General features: G+C 38.8%; 1 non-coding gene across 1 annotated transcript; it reads left to right on the top strand.

The window, feature by feature from the left end:
* The first annotated feature begins 281 nt into the window (after nucleotides 1–281).
* Nucleotides 282–388, top strand: LOC111875861 (small nucleolar RNA R71). The gene has a single exon (XR_002844818.1). It is a non-coding gene; the product is annotated as a small nucleolar RNA R71 (small nucleolar RNA).
* Nucleotides 389–23904: the final 23516 nt, after the last annotated feature.

Raw genomic sequence — 23904 nt, 5'->3', positions numbered from 1 at the left:
CTCTTATGGCATGTATTGACTGGTCCATTTGTGTTATCCTTCGATCCAAATTATTTAGTATGGCCATTACAGCTGCTATTTCTTCAGTTTGGGCCCCTCCACCGCCTTTGAGTCCATCTTGCCTAGGGTTGTGGTATTCGCGAGAGTGCTTCGCGAATTCTTCAATCAGCTCCTTAACCTCCCTTGGATTTTTCTTTGTCAAAGGTCCTTGAGAATCAAGGAGTTGTCTCGTCATAACGTTGACCCCATCATAGAAGATTGACATCTCTTGTTGCACATTTAGATCATGCTGAGGGCAATTTCTGAGCAAGCCCTTGTACCGCTCCCATGCTTCATATAATGACTCCCCTGGCTGTTGCTCAAAGTTGGCTATTGCCTTCTTGAGTTTGGCTGTCTTGGACGGCGGGTAAAACTGGTCCAGGAATTGCTCTCGCATTTGAGCCCAAGTGGAAATTGTACCGGGTGGAAGTGCTTTTAACCACTCCTTAGCAGCTCCTATGAAAGTGATGGGAAGCATCCTAAGCAAGACTGTGCTTTTAACCACTTCATCTAGATGCTTAAATGCATCCTCATGATCTTTCCCAAAAAATGGGATGTCCTTCAGTGCAGTCAAAATGTGCCCCTTCAACTCGAATGTAGCAGTGGCAGGTATTGCGGGTTGGACTAAACCGGGACCCATATCTTCTCGGATCCGCTTCTTGTAAGCTCCCATGGACATCTCTTCAACTGCTTCCATCTCGTTCCTTGGCTCGTTCTCGGGTTCGCTTGTGTGTTCTTAAAATTCCGGCTCGGTATCGTATTCGGAGTCGGTTTGGACGGGTATTTGATCCAAATGCTAAAAATTGCTCTTGTGCCTCGCGGATGAACTTGACTCTCCTGTCTTCTTTCCCGACTTCCTTGAAAAAGCTAACTTCAATTCTTGTATGGGCGTCTTTTTTTGTGAATTGCAGACTCGGGATCTTCAAGTGGTGGCACCAAGGGTGTGTTTGAGCCTCTGGCCATGAACTCCTGCAACTTGCTAAACTAAAAAAACGTAAAACTGAACTAAAATAAGAAAAACTGACTAACAACTAAGAATCTAGTGTTTTAGATGTCCATGTCGTGGCACGTATCTGGCCACGTCGTGGACTCTGTGACTGAAAGAAAAATTATACTTTGCTGAAAATTTAATTTTTTGTGGTTTTTACTCAACAAGAAGGATCGATTAATTTAATGCAAATAAATAAGCTAAAAACTAAGCCGTTCCCCGGCAACGGCGCCAAAAACTTGATGTGCACAAAAGTACCCACTAATTTTAATATTTATAACCTAACAAACTTAGACTAACTATACACTTATAGGCAGTGTACCTAGTCAGATTACAGTATAACTTAGTTAAGTCGGGTGTCGATCACAGGGAACGGTGTTACTAATTAATTTACTTACTATTAAATTAACCTAATTATTAACAAGTTTAAAAGGGGTTTTATCTGATTTTACAAGATCAGACGAACTTAAATCAAATTCAATAAGTAAAAACACACTCTTGTTTAGATTGAATCCACTTCTTTCTTATGGCTAGCTAATGATTATGGATTATCAAGTTGTTTTTAATTATATTAGTAATTTAGTTCTAACTTTACCAATAATTAACTAATGCATGTAAAACCATGTATGCTCACACACAATTAAACACATAACTAATTATGAATGTAAATATGCTATGTAAGATTTGTTTATAAAAATGCAATTATAGTCACAATACACGTTCTCTAGCACAACTAAGCTCCTTTACTCTAATTATTAACTAAAATTGGTCAATCCTAGCTCTAACAATTCAATGTTCACTAAATCATTAGGTAAACAAGTTCATGCAGTTAATGGTCACTAAGCTACACAGAACATGCAATCAAGTAATTAAAGCAACAAACATAAGCATTCTAGGTAATACAAATCAAACACAGGCAATTTTACCAACTAAATAAATCCATAAAAATTGAGCTATTCATAACTTAGAAGCTTAATCTAGCTAAACAAGAGTAGCTAGATTCAGCTGCTCATCATAGCAACTATCATCCTAACACAAATTAAAGTAATAAAAAGCATGTTCTTAATTAACTAAAATATAAACCTTTACTCTTTTTGGTGTTGAAAACGTTTTTCCAGAACCTTTCTTTCGCTCCAAATCGTCTTCTAGAACTCCTTTCTTCAGCCAAAAAGTTTCCCTTTCGTAATGATCAATAATACTTAAATAGACTCCAAAATCTCGTGCCACGTCGTGGCTATCCAGCCCACGTCGTGGGCTTCAAGTTATCCGTATCGGGCAAGGATTCCTCCAGAACGTGATCTTTATCTTCTAGAATTCTCATGCCACGTCGTGGATTTAGTATCTTTCGTGGATTTATTCATTTCTTGTCTTCCAAGTCTCCCATGTTCTACATATTGTCACTTTTGGTCCCTCTCTTCAAAAATCCTTTTAATTGAATGAAAATAACAATTTAAAGTCATAAGTACCATTATTCTAAACATATTATCAACTTATTAATAGAAATGTACTTAAATATTGCCTAAAAATAAGTATAAATATAGCAATATCACTATTTTCGATAGGAAGACGAAGGATCTGAGGAACAAGAGGGTAGAGTTGGTGAAGGTGCAATGGTAGCACCGCAAGGGGTCGGATTAAACATGCGAGCCGGAGGATGAGATGAGGTAGCACTACGTAGAGTTATTTCCAGACGTAACAGACTTCATCCTCGAAGTCTGAAATAAATTGGGGAGATTTTTAATGCCTGGTTCCTAGTATGTATAAAATTCTCAATTTATTTATTTTTGTATAGAAACTCGACGAGTTGGAGGACCCAAACTCATCACGTAGAGTTGGATTGGGACGCGGGTTGTGAAGTCTACTCGACGAGTCGAGGAACCTCAACTCGATGAGCAGGACTTGCAGAATGAAACCCAAATTTTCAGTGTTTTACAACCTATTTAAACACCTTAACCCCCATAAGTTGGCCTCATTTATAACCTCCATTGTCCAAAACCCTATCTAGGATACCCGAATTCACTTTTGAGAGTTTTGAGCCATTTTTGTGCATTCTTTTTTATTTTGAAGAAGATGGTACTTGAAGAAGGAGCAAGGACGTGTAAGAGAAGAGTAGATCTAGAAGTTGAGCTTAATTTCAGGTTCATCTAACATATAAATCTCCTACCTTGCCTATAGTATTACTAGATCTAATTTTAGGATTTTTTTTTCTCCATGTTTTGGCCCAAGAATCTTATTTTTGGGATTTAGACATCTTTTGTGGCAAACCCTTTAGATCTATGGTCTTTAGGGGATTTCATGGCAATGGCATAAAGGTGCCAGGTTTAGGGTCATAGAAGTCCCATGCAATTTGTGGACCATCTTTTTGGCCATTTGAGCCAAGTAGTCTATACATGAAAGTAAAGATAGGAAGTTTACGTGACCAAACTGTCCCTAGAGTCCAGATCTATGATATTATGGGTCATTTTGAAGTTTTGATGGTTTTTGAAGTTGGAACTAACCCATTTTGAACTAGGGTTAGGGCTCATTTCTTCTAGGATGGGTCTTAATGGGTAAAGTCGGAAACTTTACCCTCTTAGAGGTGTATTCGACCCAGATCTGGAATATGGGACTTAAATTCGAAGAATAATGGCTTAATACATCAAGAAAGCTTAACAGACTGAAGAACTCGTCGATTTCATAGAAGAACTCGCAGAGTTGAGTTGAAATACCCCGATTCTGTAAAAGGAAGGGCTTGACGAGTTCAAGGACGGACTCGACGAGGTAGGTGGGAAAGTCCCGATTTTTTCGATAAGAGGAACTCGACGAGTTGGATCGCGATTTAAGGGTTTTATGAATTATCGAACTTGGGGAGTTGATAAGCCAACTCGAGCAGTTGAGTCAACCCAAAATGTTTACTTTGACCAGAATGTGGACTTTGACTAGGGTCTTGACTTTGACTTTGACTTTGACTTCGACCAAGGCTGACCCTTAAGGGGTTATGAGTATGAATGGGTAATTAAAGGAAATCTTTTATATGTAGGAGTTTGAGCGGGGTTGATTTTAGAGCCAAGGACAGTTCAGTTACTTATAACATTTGAGGTGAGTTACCTTCCAGTAGAAGTGGGTCGAACGCACCAATGTTGGCCCACTAGTAGTTGATTATAGTAGAGATGATTGTCTTTGTGATAATTGTCTGGTATGTAACTATCTGTTATGTTTTATGTAATAGTATGCGATGATATTATGTCGTAGTGGTAAGAGGGGTGGGATCGACCTCGTTACCGATTGAAAGGACCGAAGAGGTAGGCCAGCACCCAGATATGCTAGGCAATTACTGATTAAAAGTGATCAAAGGGGTAGGCCAGCACCGTAATATGCTACGAAGTTACCGGTAGAAAGAGACCGAAGGGGTAGGCCAGCACCCAGATATGCTAAGCTGTATGTTATTATATGGTATGTGGTATGATGGGGGAACTCACTAAGCTTTGTGCCTATAGTTTTTATTTTTGGTTTCTGGTACTTCTTTTTCGAAGGGAAATGAGACGACATGATCGCAGTGCATCACCCTAAATTTTCCGCATAGGAGATCTTTGGGATTCGTACTCTGATGTTGCTTTATCATGACATATTTTGATTATTGATACATGGGTTTTGATATGATTTGATACCATGGATTTTTTCAGACAAATGGTTTTATAATTGTTTAATTTAAAATGAAATTTTTGGTCTTAAAAATTGGGATGTTAAAAATTATTCAAACTTCCATAGTTAGTCATAATGAGTTTTCTACGCATCTATACACATGATCAAGATAGTAGAAACAAATAACAAAACATATATGCACATGCACCCTAGGACCTAGCCTTTACTAGATATAGAAAACTAATTTAAAAACAAACTTAAATGGATAGAATACTAACTTCTTGACATTCTAGTGTAGTCAGACCCAAAACTCCAAAAAACTAATAAGGAATAACCCTAATGAGAGTTTATCAAAAATTATAAAATCCTAGAAGTGGGGTAATAATTTTTCAAAAATGTACGAGGGAGAGAGAGAGAGATAGAGAGAGAGAGAGAGAGGTGGATGCTTTTAGAAAATGAATTAGCATCTAGAATTTGATTCATACCAGTATATTTATAGGCAACAGATAAATCCTTAATTGATCAGACTCTTATGATAATCCGTATCTTATTCAAAACTTGGCTTATCCTTATTCACGGATCCTAAAAAACATCCCCTATACTCTTCCAGGAGCTCCTAGAGTATTCCAATTAATCTCTAGGAATTAATTAATATTTAAGTCTTTTAATTAATTAAAACTATTTAGTTAATTCCAAAACATATTATATTGCTAATTATGAGTCCAACCCAAAATGGTCCAGCTACTATTAGAAATATTACCAAACAGTTAATGACCTTGGACACTGTTTACAGTAGTCTCCCACTTGGACATGTCGTTATCTTTTAAAGGTCTAATAGTTCCTTAACAATCAAACAAAGAGTAGTCACCTAATGCAACAGCCAGACTTACCTAAATCAAAAATTAGTCCATAGATAAGTGATTAATGATTAATTTATTCTATATATATATATATATATATATATATATATATATATATATTGGGTTAGGTTATTTTGTTTTCATTATCTATTGTGTGAATGTATGATTGATTCTGGACCAACCATTTTAGTTATTTTAAGAAAGCAATTAATGCATATTACATGTTGAAGATATAATGGATATTAATTACACCTTTAACATTTAATATGCATTAATTAATTTCTTAATATAACTAAAATGATTGGTCCAGAATCAATCATACATGCACACAATACATAGTGAAAACATTTGAACCTAACTCTCTCTCTCTCTCTCTCTATATATATATATATATATATATATATATATATATATAAACTTGAAACAAGGGTAAGAATCAATCTCAATGTTCAAAATTCAATTTCCCAATAATGGTTTTTGACGATCACATCTTACTTCTAAATCAAACACATCAATTTAGTTAGGGCTCGGGTAATAACTATAAATGTCAACACCAAATCATTTAAGGGCCTATAGATAACACTTTCCAATTATGAAAAGGAACAAATAAACTTTGACTACATAGTTTGTGTTCACTAGTCATATTATACATGGACATACCATGTATGACTACCAGTTATGGATAGTGTTGGAGCAAACCTATGCACAATAGATTTCGTAATCAAAACCCCATATGCATCTTGGTTTAAAGAATAAAAGATATTATCATCCGAGAATTAGTCGTGACAAGGTCCACGAGGTAATCTCTAAGTGTGGTTTACTCTAATACTTGAATCTCTATTTCAAGTATTCGTGACTATTAGCACAATCTATTTCAAGTATTCGTAAGGGAAAATACTAAAAACGTCCCAAGCTTTACATAAGTAGTTGGCAAAATCCTTAACTTTTATTTTTTCTTGGTAAAAACCATAAGATTTTGGATGACCTTTCATTTTTAATAACTAAAGGTTTTGTAAAAATTTATGGTTTTTACCAACAAAAAACGTTAGGGCTTTCCCCAACAAAGCGTGTAAAACATGGGAATTTTTTGGTATTTTATACAAATTTCCTAAGTTTTACATGTTTCTTGGCAATAACCCTATTTTTTTCGGTTGGTAAAAACCATTATTTTTTAGAAAACATTTCATTTTTAAAAGAAAAATAGGGATGACCGGATAAATGGTTAAAAATGAAAGGTTTTATAAAAACGTATGGTTTTTACCAACCAAAAAAAAGTTAGTATTGTGTTATAATAATCATGAATTAGTATTGTGTTATAATAATCATGAATTAATGGAATAAAGTGATAGTTTTACTCTTAGATGATTCTATGGATATAAAGATCGTCAAAATCGGAGTCCGTATGAGAAAGTTATGGGCGTTTGAAGTAGAGATAAAAGTGTGTTGCTATTTCGAGAAAGTCAACAAAAGTCAAAGTAAAATGGTAAAGTCTAGGCCACAATGCGGCGTGTAGATTTCCTTAAAAGGTGCAAAGATGTCACACCCCCGAACCGGAGAAAAACGGTGGAAACATCCAAGGGCTTGCACGACTTCATCTTGTAATATCATCACATTAAATATAATAGAAACAAGGCAAGCATCGTCATCACACGTACAATAATACAACAATAATGAGTTTACATCATTGTAACTGTTTACAAAAGTTACATCCCAAAAATATAAGGTTTAAATTAGCAACAAAATGCAACAAATCCACATGTTCTTGATGTCCACCGACTTAACGATTTCCTGAGAATACATGTTATTTGGAAAACATCAACATATATAATGTTGGTGAGTTCATAAGCATGTTTGAATGAAAAGTTTTGTATTCCTTTGTAAACACCAGAAAATACGATATTTTCTGTAAAATGGTATGAAAGTTTTGTGTGCAACATTGTATTAATTCATGTGTGTTTTGGATTAAAAACGTATAAAGTGAGGATTCCAAAAATTCCTATGTTTTCTGTGGTAAGTAGAAGGTTTTGTATATTTGTATGTTTTCCCAAAAAATCCGATATTTTCTGACTTTAAAAATGTTGTGGTCTTAAAACTCTATGACCGAGTATCAGTGTATGTATGTTTTTGTATCATCAAAATGGTATATGTATTCCGTAAATTTATAATGGAGTTATTCTCTATGTGAGTCGTTATAACCATACTTGATAACGACTGATCCGCCTGTCATGACGTTTTTCAGGCGCCGACTTGTTTAAGGTAAGGTTTGTCACCCTAGACTGGCCTAGTCTAACTGTAGCGAACAACTCATGTGTGGGGTGTCAACCCCATATAGATCTATACACATACTCTCACTCTCCCTCCAGGAGACTCATGTTATAACGACAGGTTACAATTCTACACTAGATAGGTGCGAACAAACAAAATGTCTCACAAGAGCCTTAACTGAGATTACGCGAATATTGAATTGCACAGTATATATTTTTTCCGTGTATGTTTTTAGTTTTCAAGGCCCAACGAGTATGTATGTGATTGTGTGAAACCCAACAAGCAATATAGATGAACCACGAAGGCCCAATAAACATGTGATGTATATTCCAGACCCAACAAACATGTAAAAGGACAACTAAGGTCCACTGAACATGTAAATTATAGTGTAGGGCCATTAAGCTTGTAAAACGACAACTAAGCCCCAGTTAACGTGTAAGGTATATGCTAGGCCCAATAAACATGTAAATCGACAACTAAGACCTACTAAACATGTAAAATATATTCCAGGCCCATTAGAAGTGAAAATGATGTGATTAACCCGTTTATTATTGTATTGTTTGTTCTGGTTCAATTATTTACCAAAATGACAATAAAACCCACTTTTTGTAAGGATGACATTTTTGGTCCATTAGGCCGAAACTTTACAATTTAGGCACATTTTTAATAAAAATGACACTTTAGGTCTCTTAAGACCAAAATTTTAAATTTAACGGCTTGTTTTAAATAAAATAACAATTTTAGCCCTCTTTTATTAGAAATAACATTTTCATCCCAATTTTATGAAAATTTACATTTCGGCCCAAATGTGTATAAATTACCTTTTCGACCCAAGGTTAATACAATTGGCATTTCAAGCCCATTTAACCGAACTTTAACATTTTTGGCTCAAATTTCTTTAAAATGACAATTAAATCCACAAAAGTAAAAAATTTAAAAATTTAGCCCATGGAACCATGAAGGCCCAATTTGAGGCCCATTTTGTGAAAATTTATACTTTTAGTCCTTTTAAAACTATGAACTTCATAAAAATCCATTTTTAATTAAAAATGACCCATTTTGGTCGTCACACCCCAAAACCATTGTGAGAGGGCAATGACTCCGCCGGTGCCATAGAAGGACTTCGGCTTGCAATTGGTGAAATCCTTGTAGGAGCACTCTCTCGAGCGCATAGGGATTTCAACCGGAATTGATTCCATAGGGGTTCCACCTCTGCTGGCATCAGATGAGTGATACTAAGCCATGGCAGTTGCCACTGCTGCAGCTACGGCAGCATTCAGGGCTGCAATATCGATGACCGGAGGCGGAGGAGGCGGTGGAGGTGCAGGGTTATTCCTGGGAGATTTGCGAGGAGGCATCTTTTAGCTATAAGTTTATAAAGATAAGAAAAATGGTAAGAATCAATTTTGTAAGCAACGTGAGAGTGACACATGGGCTAACTAACCATAGCCCAATAGTTGTATGAGTGTTTGAGATCACAACGAAGAATATTAGTAGGAAACACAAATGTACAGATTTTTCCCACAGATTAGATAGATGTCAATAATACTGGTATTAATGATGTAATAAGTTCAGGGAAAAATCATCCTATCAGTAGGTCTTACATAATACCATATAGAAAAGTTTGACAGCTCTTAGATTCCTAATTAGAGTACTGAAAGTTAGGAATATTTTACAGGCAAGTGCTACTTAGAGCACAAATGTTAAAGGCTATTCCTTAACCAAAAGACAGAGATGTACTAGACATCATCTAACGGCGATGGGAATTCCTCGGGCGAGCCCTGAGGTCTGACACTTGACGAAACACCTCTTGAAGGTGTCGCTCCTGAGCCCTGTGACGGGCTCGAAGTTCCAAGACTTCAGCTAGGGAGGCGGCCAACTGTTGCTGCAGGGTTTCATTTGTTCTCCGGGTCCGTTCCATGTCTTCTTCAAGACGGCGGATGCGGACTGTGTTGACACCAGAGTTGGCATCAATCTGCATGACCCGGTCGATGGCTGCTCGACCTTGCTCAACATTACGAGCTATTCTGCGGATAATGACGGGCAGAGCTCGGTCAGCAGAACCACCTTCACTGACGTTGTAAAAGCTTCGGTCCCCAAAGTATGGTAAGGGTTGACCCTGTTCGTCACTCCAGCGATTCAAGTTGGTTGCCCACAAGGGTGTAGGACCTGGAAAAGCTGGTCGGGGGTTGTTGTTCGGGGCTTGACCTACTAGCGGTAGGTTGTTGACTTGAGGCTCTGAGTCAGATCCATCAGAAAAGCCTTCTGCGAGGTGATCATCCAAAGGGATTGGATGCTCATCTTCGGGCTCTTCTTCGATCCACCTGGCATTGCCTTCATTTGGAAAGTACGGGTCGCCGTGATGGAATCCAGCCATTTAAATCTATGCGAGAAGAGAGGTATAAGAATATAGTATACATGTAACTAGTAGTACAAAATACACCTATAGTATTTTAAGTTTAAGTTCTACTGATCTTCTTGTGCTATTGTTGGTAAGTTTTTAGACTTGTTAACACGTCACAACCATTCTAGGGCATATGCTAATCACTCCTCGGACCAGCATAGTTGATCAGGCTATGCCATTCCCAGGACTGACCATACATCCCCGAGCTCACTTGTAATATTTAACAATCGTAATACTTTTGTTCTTGTCATTGTGACACCGATTTTAGTATGAATGCAGACTAGTATACTTAATTAAATATTTTAATATTTAAAGTATAGACTCTTGGTCAGAGTGCTTTAATCCCTATTGGGTTTATAGTTTAGTATATCTTTTATGGGTTGATATACTTGATTCACTATAAACAATGCTCTGATACCAATCTGTCACACCCCAAAACCAAGAACAGCGGAAACATTCTGGGGCGGAGGACGTCATGTATAGTATCACAACACAGTAAATGTAAATAAGCAAACAACATCATCCATTGGATTAAATATATAGTTTTAATACAATCGTGTTCTGTACAGTTTTAGACACCAAAAATATAATGTAAATCAAAATAATATGATGAGTCTTGAATGCGCTCCATCTTCTCAAAAGCTGGCATCGGTACCTGTCTACTGATGACCTGAGAATACAAGTTATTTTGAAAGAGTTTATCAACATTAAGCTGGTGAGTTCATAAGTATTTTAGTGTCGATGTTTGTTATCAAAACGTTTGAACGTGTCTCAAGTGTAAGTTTGTAAAATGTATGTAAGTGTTTGTAAAAGTTTGAATCTCTCAGAAAAACCTATATTTTCTATTAAAGTAGCCTTCTACCCAGGCTTAACTGTTTTGTATGCTCGTTTGTTGTAAAAGTGTGTAATTTCCCAAGTGTAACTATCATTTAACAAAATATAGTTTGTACATTAATGTTTAAGTGAAATAATCACTAAATATATGTAATGGGTAAATCATTGTAGTATTGTAGTTTTGTATTATAGGAACTACTGCTGTACTAACTACCTTAAATCGGATTTATATTAAGGTATAATGTGATAAATTGCACCATGCTATCGACTGGTAACAACGACATACGAATGGTCGTAATAACGGAATGACGTTTGGCACCCGCAGACCTGCAGGTCCGGCTGTAGCTAGCAGCAAGGTGTAGGATAGTCAATCCAGTATAGATCTATACACAAACTCACGCTCTCCCTCTAAGAGAATTCTGGCTACAACTCGGTCCATGACATTTAAGGCATGCTCCGATACAGGGGATCATAATTGTAAACATATTCTTGTATATGTAGTGTACTATTTCTCGTTCTAGTATAGTTGTGTATGTTCTCCTCCTAGTATAGTTGTATACGTTCTCTTTCTAGTATAGTTGTTTATGTTCTCGTAGTAATGTAATGTATATGTTCTTATAGTAATGTAAAGTATAGACTCATGAATGAACTGACTCATTGATCTAGAAGTTGTAGTAGTATGATCCTATGTTACCCCGATGACAACATACTAATGATGTGTATAGTACGCATGAATTTGGAAGTACTTTTATGTCTATATATGTATATTTGATATATAATAAATATTGAAACTACCTTCGGATGGTTACCCAAAATCCCACCAGACCACATCCAAATCGAGAAAAAGGAAATAGGGCGGATGGCCTTCCTAAGCCGTTTAAACATTACTTATATATCTATACATATATGGGCATGCAATTTATAAGAAGTATAACAAAGTTTAAAATAAAAGTATTTGGGAAGTAAAAGAGTTTGTATAACATTTTGAAGTAAAACAGTTTGATAAACAATTTGAACAGTGATAAAATCATTGGTTTTCTAGTTATTAATCAAATGTGATTAATGTAATCACATGTGATTGAAGCAATAACTATAAGCATTTAACTTGTATTCCCCCTCCCCCCCCCCATAAAGTATTAAAAACATTTAAAAGCATTTCAAAGGTTAATTAAAGGGGTATGAACTCACTTGTGCTGAGTGGTTTGGATTGTAGTGTCGGATACCGTGCTAGGTGGCCAACGAAGACTTGTTCACACGCACGAGCCTAGTTATCATATAATGAGCATATATATAACTAATTAGCCAAATAATAACTTAATGAAATAAGTTGGGACACTTAAGAACATGTAAACACTTTCTATAAGTGTTATAGGTCCTAATGGTTGCATCTAAGTTGTTATGGGACAAGGCTAAAGGGGTTTAAAGCTTCCAAGGACCTTGTATAAGAGTTTACTACCCAATAAACCCCACCCAAGGAGTTTATGGTCGTAAACCCTTGAGTTTACAGCCGTGAACTCCAATCTTGGTGGTTTTGGGTGTTTTAAGGTGCTAAATGATTTCTAGAATAAGCCTAGCTTGGTGGTTTAATCCTTTGGGTAGTTTCGGGCATAGATTATACTCCTTTGAGGAGTTGACGGCCAAAAGACCATATCCCTTAGATTTTACGGCCGTAAACTCTCATGGGATGGATGTTTTAATTCTTTCAAGTCTCTTGCACAAGTAGGATAATTTCTAGGCTTTTGATTTAGGCTAAGGGGGACCCTAGGCACACTTTGGTTCCCTTACTTGGAGTTTATGGCCCAATAGCATTTCTTGGCCATAAACTCCCTTTTAGGAGTGATTTTGATGTGTTTTTGTCCCCATTTTAGCTACAAGTAATTGAGAGTTAAAGTCTAAAGCCTTAGGGGGTGATTAGGGCACATTAAGCCCTTGAAAATGATGTTTACGGTCCAAGAAATTCTTGGGCCATAAACTCCTAAAACTATGTGTTCTTGATTGATTTCTAGCCTCAAATGATCCTACATATTATCCCAAACTAGTTGCCTAACAAGGAATTGGGACTAGATAGCCTTAAAGCTTCATTTTGGAGTTTACTCCCCAAGAACGTTCTTGGGCGGTAAACTCCCGGATCACATATATATGACATACAATCTATGTTAATAAGCGTAAAACAAAAATTATAACACAACTAGAGAAGTGTACTCACGATTTGGGATGAAAACCGGAAGATCCGTGAAGGAGAATATGGCTTTTCTCTAGTTGGAAATGTGAATGGTGAATGAATTTAGTTCATAAATCTATTTATAGTCCTGAAATATTTTTGGCAGAAAATATTTTTATTCTGGAATAGGACTCTAACATTATGAAGTTTTGAAATGCTCAAGTTTCACAAACCCAAGAGCATCCACTCTCCTGATATCTCTTTAAACGTAAACCCTAATGTACAAAAACTTATTTGGAAAAGTCTGAAATTCATTGAAACTGGACTAGCTTCTATTGAATAGTTAATGTTCGTACAAAATGGAAATTTCGGGTTGTCACATTGGTCCTCTTAAAGCCACGAGTTACATAAGAACCTTATTTTTTGTTTATTTTGTCAAAAGTGACCCTTTTCAAGATTTTATTTAGTTTTTCAAACATCCTTAACATGTTTAATCCTTTCATCTTCATGATAAGTTGCATAAAGCTTTTGGTTTACAAACATCACCATATTTTTGTAGATCTTTCAAATTTTATGAAGTTTCAATACATAAACACAACATATAACATGGAAAACACAAATAATCATGCATAAACACATAGATCTAACACAAAGCAACTTGTATCCTCCCCCAAAACATAGTAAAAACCGAAAATAGGGAGTATGAACTCACTTTGGGAGATGGATTCGGTTTTTGGAAGGAGATTGGGGGAGTTTTCGGCCTAGCACACCTGTTTGAGGAGATCATCGAAATTACTATGATTCTAGAAGCATAAACACGAGATTGGTGAGGTTTTAGTGAATGATCTTAGTATATAGATGAAGTAAACTAAATCAAGTGTGAATTAGATTACCAAAAGAGATGACTTGAAGAAAAAATTGTTGAAACACACCCAAGTTCAATAATTTTAGAAGAAAAAGAATAGCGTATTCTTGGTGATATAGAGGGATATGAGAGGATTTGCTAGTGATTGTGAAGTGGAAAATGGGAGTGTTGTGGGTGCTCTTCGGCCGAGACTAGAAGAAGAGGAAGGGAGAGAATGGTTGGGTGGTTATTGCATGATGGATTATCTCTAATCCTAGAGATTTGTTGGTTAATTAGCCTAGATATCCTACATATAATATTGAGGTGTCATGGTCTTATTCCATCTTAATTTTTTTTAAACCAAGAAAGGGAAACAGAAGGTGAAACAAAAGAGTGGCTTGGGATTTTATTAAATATTCTTGAAATTACAAGGCCCAACATGAAAGTTTTCGGCCCATTTGGCCCTTTTTATTAGTTTACAGCCCAAAGTGATAAAGGAATTGGGTTTATGGCCTAATAAGATTCAAGAAAGTTGTTTATAGCCCGATAAGGCCCATGAAATTTCTTATGGCCCAAAATGCTATAGTTTAATAAAAGTGGGTCCAATTGGAGCCTAAATGGGGTTCCTTGGCCCAAAATACCAAATTTGAGAGTTTGTTGGTCCTACAGGCCCAATAAAAGGATCCTGGTCTATTCTGAGTTTCAACCGGAACATTAGGGTTACAATTTATACAAGGGTTGATTATATGTAGACATAATTTCCTAGCCAAAAATGCTAGCTGTGACATCATCCCCCCCGTTAGAGGGAATTTTGTCTCGAAATTCTTTTTGAATGATAATACTAAGAACTAGAGAATAGGTGAGGGTACTTCGGCTTCATCTGGTCTTCACGTTCCCAAGTGTATTTCGGCCCACGCTTAGTGTTCCACTGAACCTTCACAATAGGAATGCGGCTTTGATTTGTACGCCTCACTTCCCTGTCCATTATTTCAACTGGCTCATCAATGAACACGAGTTTCTCGTTAACTTAGATCTCATCCATAGGAACGGCGAGGGTTTCATCTAACAAGCACTTTTTCAGATTCGACACATGGAACACAGGGTGTACGTTGTTGAGCTCCGCGGGTTGCTGTAGCTTATAAGCTACCGGACCAATCCAGTCAAGAATCTCGAAGGATTCGATGTATCGCGGGTTTAGTTTTCCCCGCTTCCCAAAACAGATCATCCATTTCCAAGGAGAGACCTTCAATATTACCTGATCTCCGACTTGAAATTCCAGAGGCTTTCGTCGTTTATCAACATAGCTCTTTTGTCGGTCTTGACATGTTTGAAGTCGTGCCTTAATTTGAATTATCTTCTCGGTCGTTTCCTGTATGATCTCGGGTCTTGTAAGAGTGCTATTTGGTGTTTGTACCCTTGCGAACTGGGTGTCTCCCACCTCATCCCAGCAATGAGGCGATCTGCATTTGCGACCACACAACGCCTCAAAAGGAGCAACGATAATGCTATTGTGATAGCTTTTATTGTACGAGAACTCAATTAAGGGCAAGTGGGTATCCCATAACCTGCCAAAATAAATCACACAGGCTCGGAGCATATCTTCAAGCGTTTGAATGATTCACTCGCTTCGGCTGTCAGTTTGAGGGTGGTAAGCAGTGCTCATGTCTAGTTGTGTTCCCATTGTCCTCTAGAGCGACTACCAAAATCCTGAAGTAAATCTACTATCTCGATTTGAGATAATAGATATTGGCACTCCATGGAATTTTACAATTTAGTTTATATAAATTTTTGTTAGCCTCTCCATTTTGTATGACTCCTTTATTGGCAGTAAATGGGCGGATTTGCTTAAACTATCGACAATCACCCAGATAGCGTCCAATCGGTCCGCTGTCTTAGGTAATTTGGTTATGAAATCCATGGTAATCATTTACCATTTCCATTCGGGTATTACTGTTTGTTGTAACAACCCCGAGGTCTTCTGATATTCCGTTTTCACTTTGGCACAAGTGAGACACTTTCCCACGTAAGTGGCAATTTCTGCTTTCATATTTGGGCACCAATAATGTTGTTTAATGTCCAGGTACATCTTATCGCAACCCGGATGGACGAAGTATCGTGTTTTGTGCGCTTCGTTCATGACTACTTCCCTGAACCCTCCAAATTTTGGGACCCAGATACGTGTCATTAAGTAGTAGGCTCCGTCTCCTTTGACTTCCATATTTTATCCATTCCACACAATGTTTCATTAGCATCATTCTCCGGCTTCAATGCCTCCAATTGAGCTACCTTGATTTGTGAAGTTAGGTGGGAGTGGATGGTTATCGATAATGTTTTCACCCGGCGACGTGAGCATTCTTTCCTGCTTAGGGCATCGGCTACCACATTAGCCTTGCCCGGGTGGAACTTGATCTCGCATTCATAATCATTTAGCAGCTCAACCCACCTTCACTGCCTCATGTTCAGCTCCTTTTGATTTAGAATGTATTGGAGGCTTTTGTTGTCCATGTAGATGTTGCACTTTGTAACATAAAGGTAGTGCCTCCAAATCTTTAGGACGAAGACCACAGCTCCTAATTCGAGATCATGGGTGGTGTAATTCACTTCATGTATCTTCAATTGCCTAGGCACATAAGCTATCACCTTTCTTCGTTGCATAAGGACACAGCCTAACCCTTGGTTTGAAGCATCACAAATATACTACAAACTCTCTGGTTTCCTCTGGTAAGGATAGCACTGGAGCACTACAGAGGGCTCACTTCAAGGTTTGAAAAGAAGTTTCTTGTTTGTCCGTCTAGTTGAAGGGTATGCCTTTTGTGTTACAGTCGTGAGGGGTTGGGCTATCTTTGAGAAGTTCTGAATGAATCTTCGGTAGTAGCCTGCGAGACCCAAGAATTGTCGGATTTTTGTTGGTGTTTTTAGAATCACCCAACCTTCAATGGCCTTGATCTTGGAAGGATCCACATGAATTCTCTCCTCACTGACTACATGACCCAAGAAGTTTACACTGCGAATCCGAATCTAGCATTTGGAGAGTTTTGCATATAGCTTTTCGGCTCCTAGAGTTTCCAAGAATTGACGGAGCTGCTGACTGTGCTCCTCCTTACTTCAAGAGTATAAGAGTATATCATCAATAAAGACGATTACGAAACTATCGAGGAATGGGCGGCAGACTCGATTCATGAGGTCCATAAATGCTGCAGGGGCATTTGTCAGACCGAAGGGCATGACAACGAATTCGAAATGGCCGTATTGGGTTCGAAAAGCAATTTTTAGAATGTCCTCTTCCTGGACTTGGAGCAAATGATATCTGAATCTTAGATTGTTTTTGGAGAAGCAACTAGCTCCTTGAAGCTAGTCAAATAGATCATCAATCCGAGGGAGTGGATATCGGTTTTTGACAGTGAGTTTGTTCAGCTCCCAATAGTCGATGCATATTCTGAAGGATCTGTAATTCTTCTCGAAAAACAAGACCAGAGCTCCCAAGGGCGAGAAGCTCGGCCTAATGAATCATTTGTTCAGAATTTTGCTTAATTGGCTGGATAACTCCTGCATTTATGTGGGAGCTAACCTGTAGGCTGATTTGGCTATTGATGTGGCTCCTAGTATTAGGTCGATTCGAAATTCGACCTGTCTTTCTGCGGGTATGCCGGAAGATCTTCAGGAAATACGTCCAGGAAGTCGCATTCCACTGGGATGTCTTTAATGTTTACTTCCTCTTTTGTGCATCCACAATGTATGTGAGGAAGGCATAGTTTTTGTTGTCCAGGCACTATTGTGCCTTGATGCACGAGATAAGACGAAGATTGGTGCCAGGTTTATCACCATAGATTATTCGGGTTTCGTGATTAGGTAGGTGAAGGCGAACGACCTTCTTGTGGCACATAATATTAGCATGGTGGGGGCTTAGTCAATCTATGTCGATTATCACATCAAAACTCCTAATATTTACTGGCATTAGATCTATTCGAAATGAATGGTTGTTTAATGCTAATGTGCACCCTACGTAAATATCATTGGTTGTTTAGGTTTTCCTATTAGCCATATCCGTTGTGAAGGCTTCATTTAGCTTCTGGGGTTGTTGGTTTAGTAAGTGTTTGAATTTATTACTCATGAAACTCTGCTCAGCTCCACTATCAAATAAAATGCATACGTAAGCATTGTTGAGGGGAAACGTATGAGTAACAACCGTCGGGTCTTGAACTGCCTCTCCTTGACCCAAAGTCAGGACCATACCTGATCCTCCTGCACCTTGGTTGTTGGCCTTGGGGAAGTTTTTCCTGCAATGGCCAGTTCCTCCACATCCATAACAAGTGTAATTAGCCCCAACATTATTGTTGTTGTTTTTGTTGTTATCGTTGTCGTTGTTGTCGTTGTTGTTGTTGTTGTTGTTGTTGTTGTTGTTGTTGTTGTTGTTGTTGTTGTTGTTGTTGTTGTTGTTTGACTGTTGGTTTTGTGGAGGTTGAGATCTGCAGTACCGGGTGGTCAGTCCTTTGCGGTTGCAGTTGGTACATTGCATTTCTCTGCACTCTCCATGGTGGTGAAAGCTGCATTTGTTACATTTTGGTAGGTTTCTTGAGTATGGCCTGGTAGTGGTTTGCATAGATGAGGATGGAGCAGCTAGTGTAACTTGAGCGGTAGCAGCATGAATTACTATGGTCTGCTGCATCTTGGAGGATCCCTGATTCTGTCACCCCATTCATTTGTTGTCCTTATTTTTGTAGTTATCCCCTTCCTTTTTGGTCTCGGTCATAGTGGTCTTGGCTCCTTTCTTGTTTCCATGATCATATAGCTTCTGAGCTAATCTTTTCGCATTATCAAAAGTTTCCGGATTTGCCGCAATCACATTTCCTTTAATTAGAGAAGTTAATCCCCAAATAAATTGCTCGATCTTCTTCCCTAGAGATGTGATCATCCCCGGGCACAAAAGGGATAGTTCACCGAACCTTGAGATGTAGACCTAACTATCCGATTTCTGTATGGTGAGGATCCATAACTCCTGCTCCAATTTCTATATCTCCCCTCGGGGACAATACTCCACCATCAACATTTCTTTCAGCTCCTCCCATGGCATGGCATTTGCCATAGGGAGTGTCTTAGGTTCCACGTGACCATTCCACCATGAAAGCACTTGGTCAACAAACACGAAAGCTACAAATTTCACCATGCACTCTTCAGGGCATCCGCAAATTTCAAATACTGATTTGATCTTTTCCATCCATCGCTTTAGAGTTATCACGCCTCCCATCCCATTGAATTTTCATGGTTTGGAATTTCAAAAGTCTTTGTAGGTACATGCTTTTGCATGCCCTTGATTTCTTCCTTGACTCTAGCTTCCCAATCCCTGACCGTTACCGCCACCATTTTTCCCAATCTGAATATGTGCCGAGGCTGCTGCGATTGCAGCCGAGACAACTACTTGGAAAGCATCAGAGTTCACTTCTGGCGGAGGTGAGGGTGGTGGCGTCGTGTTGTAGTTTCCCGGTATCAGTCTTTGAGGCATGTTCTGTCATGGAACAGAAAGATGGTTAGTACGTAGTAGTTCGTGGTTTCGAATTCCTTTGGCATATAGTGGTTTTGATGGTCCGGTTGTGCATATAAGTGAATTCATACAATATCATAGAATATGGAAAATAGATCACATAGCAGATTACACCATCACAAATAAAACATAGAATAATTTCATTAATGATAGATTTGTAGTACAATGTTTTGAAAATTTGCCTTGGAAGGCGTATAGTACATAGAGACATATATGATCCGACAACATAACGGCTTTATGAGTAGTGTAATCACTTAGTCATAAAGTCGATAGTACATATGGTAGCACATAAAAGAGAAACATAACAGTAGTGATGAGAGGCGGAGTTGATCCTAGTCGCGGCGGGAGGTGTCTGGTGGTGCTGCTCAGATGTCGAAATAACGCACCAAACGGTCAGCCAATTCACTCATCTCTCGAGTGATGTGGTCTCTCTCCTGCTTCGCTCGAACTGCTCTCGCTTCTGCTGCAAAAATTTGTTGCCTGATAATGGCAACTTCCTCCACCAAGGAGCGCGTCCGATCTGTGGGGTCCTCTCGTGTTGTGTGCGGATCTGGTATCATCTCTAAAGGATGGGTTTCACTAGGGACTTCCCTAATGTCCCATACCTCTCCAATTTACTCATCGAATCCCTCGTTCTTGTAGTCTGTGTAACAACCGACAAATTCCAACCAATTTAAACTTTTCAAAAACAACCCGATTTTATTAAATTATTACAAAAAGGTTTTCAATACAATTAATTTAGAGTATCCCCAGAATCACATCACAAAACATAATCATGAGGAGCGGTACAATCACGCCTTTGCCTTGCCACGGTCTCCTGAAGAACCTGAAAACATTAAACCACAACTGTAAGCCCGAAAGCTTAGTGAGATATCCCCAAAATACCAACCACATATACCATACACGCATAACATGTCATATCAAACAGAACACAGAACAGCCATGCACTTCGGGTCTACTATGTGACTGGTCCGCCGCACCGGCCAACAGTCCACCTGGTCCACCCTCCCAGTCTAGCCATATACATCGAGTCTACAGTGTGATTGGTCTGCCCGCACCGGGCCTTCAATCCAGCTGGTCCACTCTCTGAGTCTACAATATGACTGGTCCGCCCGCACTGGGCCTTCAGTCAGCCTTGTCCACTCTCCGAGCCTCGGCACGTCTGGTCCGCCCTCTTGGGGCCTACAGCCTATCCGGACCGCTCGCTGGGCCTTCGGGATAACCTGTCCGCCCTGGGTATGTTGGCCTACAACACAAAGCAGGTCCCGCCTCAACCTAACCCCAGTACAACAACCATGTGGACATAATCATTCAATCATATAACATATCACATCCAATCAAACCGATCTAACAGATCACATAGCATAACATCATCCTAACTAGGATATCGACCTAACTGGTCACTAGCATAACATCATCCTACATACCAGGATTCCGACCCTAACCAGGTCTCTAACATATACCATCCTAACTACCAGGATGCAACATAGCAAAGCAATAACATAACAATGATACCCGGATCACAATCCGATAAAGGGTCGGCCTTGGTGCTGTAGACCCTGTTGATATAGTGAGGATAACTCACCTCGCAACTGCCGACTGAACAGATAAACCCAAGCTGCTCCGACCACTGATACGACCTCCAACACTGGCCAACACCAAAACTCTGAACTCTACTCGCCGAGTCAAAGTCAAAGTCTACCCCTGACTGACTCTACTCGCCGAGTCAACCCGATGACTCGCCGAGTCCCCATACACAGAACTTCCCCAATCCGCGACTCAACTCGCCGATTCACCCCGAGACTCGCCGAGTCCAGCAACTTTGAGTCCTTTCACACTCGCCTCACTGAGTCATCCCTTGACTCACCGATTCTCAACTCAACCAGAAGAAGCTTGGACCTCACGACCAAACTCGTCGAGTCCAAGAACAGACTCGTTGAGTCTAAGGCTATCTTCAACCTACTCGCCGAGTTCCTGCTCATCTTCATCTAACTCGCTGAGTTGTTCATCCAACTCGTCGAGTTCCAACCTACCTTCAAGTAACTCGTCGAGTACACCTTTGTGACTCGCCGAGTGCCTCTAGATCTAAATCCATACAGAGGCTTTCCAAGCCATGCAATTGATCCAAAATGTAGATCTACCCTTCTACAACCCATCCATCACGTAAAGTGGCAAAATTTACGTGAATCCAAGGAGATCTAGGCATTTTACACTCTAGGGCTAGGGTTTGGGACAAGATGGCTTCACCAAACACTCAAGGACAAGGACTTTATTGCACTCTAGACCTTCTCCATTCTAGATCTGAGGTAGCAACCTCAGATCTATCCTTCAAACTTAAGATACCACAAGCTAAACCTCCCATACATCCCAAAAATGATGAATCTAGATGAATAGCAGCTCAAGAACGATATAATACCTCAAAAGGAAGCCCCAACAGCAAAGAAATCTGAATCTTAGCAAAGCCCCTTGCTCCAAGCCTCCTAACTCTCCAAGATCTCCTCCAAAATCTCTTCTTCAAGTCTCAAATGCACTCAAATCCTTCACAATCGCGTTTCTAGGGTTTTCTGGACGTCAAGGGAGGGTAAGGAGGCTGGGAAGAGGATATAATGTCCTTTATATAGGGCTCATCCTCCGAAATTAGGGTTTTCTCCACTCAACACCAACTCGCCGAGTCCAGCCGCCAACTCGCCGAGTTGGCCACTTGACACGCGACCAGAGTCGCGACCTTACTTCCCGAGTCCACTTGTGGACTCGCCGAGTAGCCCTTTCCCAATTCAACTTTTAACCCTTCGACTCTACTCTTGATATTTCGGGATGTTACAGTCTGTCTCTAGATACTCCTCAGGCTCTATCCCTAGGCCTGCCTCCCGAACCATTTTAGGTTCCTCCTCGATCCAACCATGGGCCACCAGGGCCTAATAGTAAAGGTCACCTTGCTGAAATTCAACCATGATGTATGCATGAGGCGTGAGAAGTGCATAAGGGAGGTGTATGTAGATTGCATTTAAAAAAACTCTTATAGTATTTTAATTGTTTATGTTTTGATTTCCTTAAAACTTTTTGGATACAAGGTAAGTTTCTAGATTCACTGCCCACCACGATCACTCCCAAACACATGTTGGTAGTATTTTGAATAAATATAGTTGATTGGGCTATATTTATTCCCAATATGACTACATCACTGTCTGGGTTTAACCACGATGTTCAATTCCTCCAAAGACTTTTACTGTTATTGCAATAATGCACACATAGGTATGTGTTTTAATTATTTTGTTCAGATTAGTTTAGTCCCATTGTATTTATAGATGCATATCTTGTATGATTAGATATATCAGTTCATTATAAACAATGCTTTGATACCAATCTATCACACTCCCGGACCGGAGAAAAACGGCGGAAACGACCGGGGGCTTGCGTGACTTCATCTTGTAATATCATCATAATGAATATAATAGAAACAAGGCAAGCATCATAATCACACGTACAATAATACAACAATAGTGAGTTTACATCATTGTAATTGTTTACAAAAGTTACATCCCAAAAATATAAGGTTTATATTAGCCACAAAATGCAACAAAATCCACTTGTTCTTTATATCCACCTGCTTAACGATTTTCTAAGAATACAAGTTATTTGGAAAACGTCAACATATATGATGTTGGTGAGTTCATAAGCATGTTTGAATGAAAAGTTTTATATTCCTTTGTAAACACTCGAAAATCCGATATTTGTTGTAAAATGGTATGAAAGTTTTGTGTCCAACCTTTTATTAATGCATATGTGTTTCGGTTTGAAAAAATATAAAGTGTGCATTTCCGAAATTCCTTTGTTTTATGTTGTAAGTAGAAGGTTTTGTATATTTGTATGTTTTCCTAGGAAATCCGATATTTTCTGACTTTAGAAATCTTGTAGTCTTAAAACCCAAAGACTGAGTATTAGTGAATGTATGCTTTTGTATCATCAAAATGGTATATGTATTTTGTAAATTTATAATGGAGTAATTTTTTATGTGAGCCGTTATAACCATACTTGATAATGACTGATCCCCCTGTCATGACGTTTTTCAGGCGCCAACTTGTTTAAGGTAAGGTTTTTCACCCTAGACTAAACTAGTCTAACCATAGTGAAAAACTCATGTGTGGGGTGTCAACCCTGCATTGATCTATACACAAACTCTCGCTTTCCCTCCAGGAGACTCCGGTTATAACTACAAGCTACGGTTGTACACTAGATAGGTGCGAACAAACGAAATGTCTCACAAGAGCAATAACTAAGATTACACGAATATTGAATTGCACAATATATATTGTTTTCGTGTATGTTTTTAGTTTTCAAGGACCAACAAG

The sequence above is a fragment of the Lactuca sativa genome, chromosome 4 (genome assembly GCF_002870075.4).
Source record: "Lactuca sativa cultivar Salinas chromosome 4, Lsat_Salinas_v11, whole genome shotgun sequence".
Lineage (NCBI taxonomy): Eukaryota > Viridiplantae > Streptophyta > Magnoliopsida > Asterales > Asteraceae > Lactuca > Lactuca sativa.
This window is presented reverse-complemented; position numbering and strand designations above follow the sequence as displayed.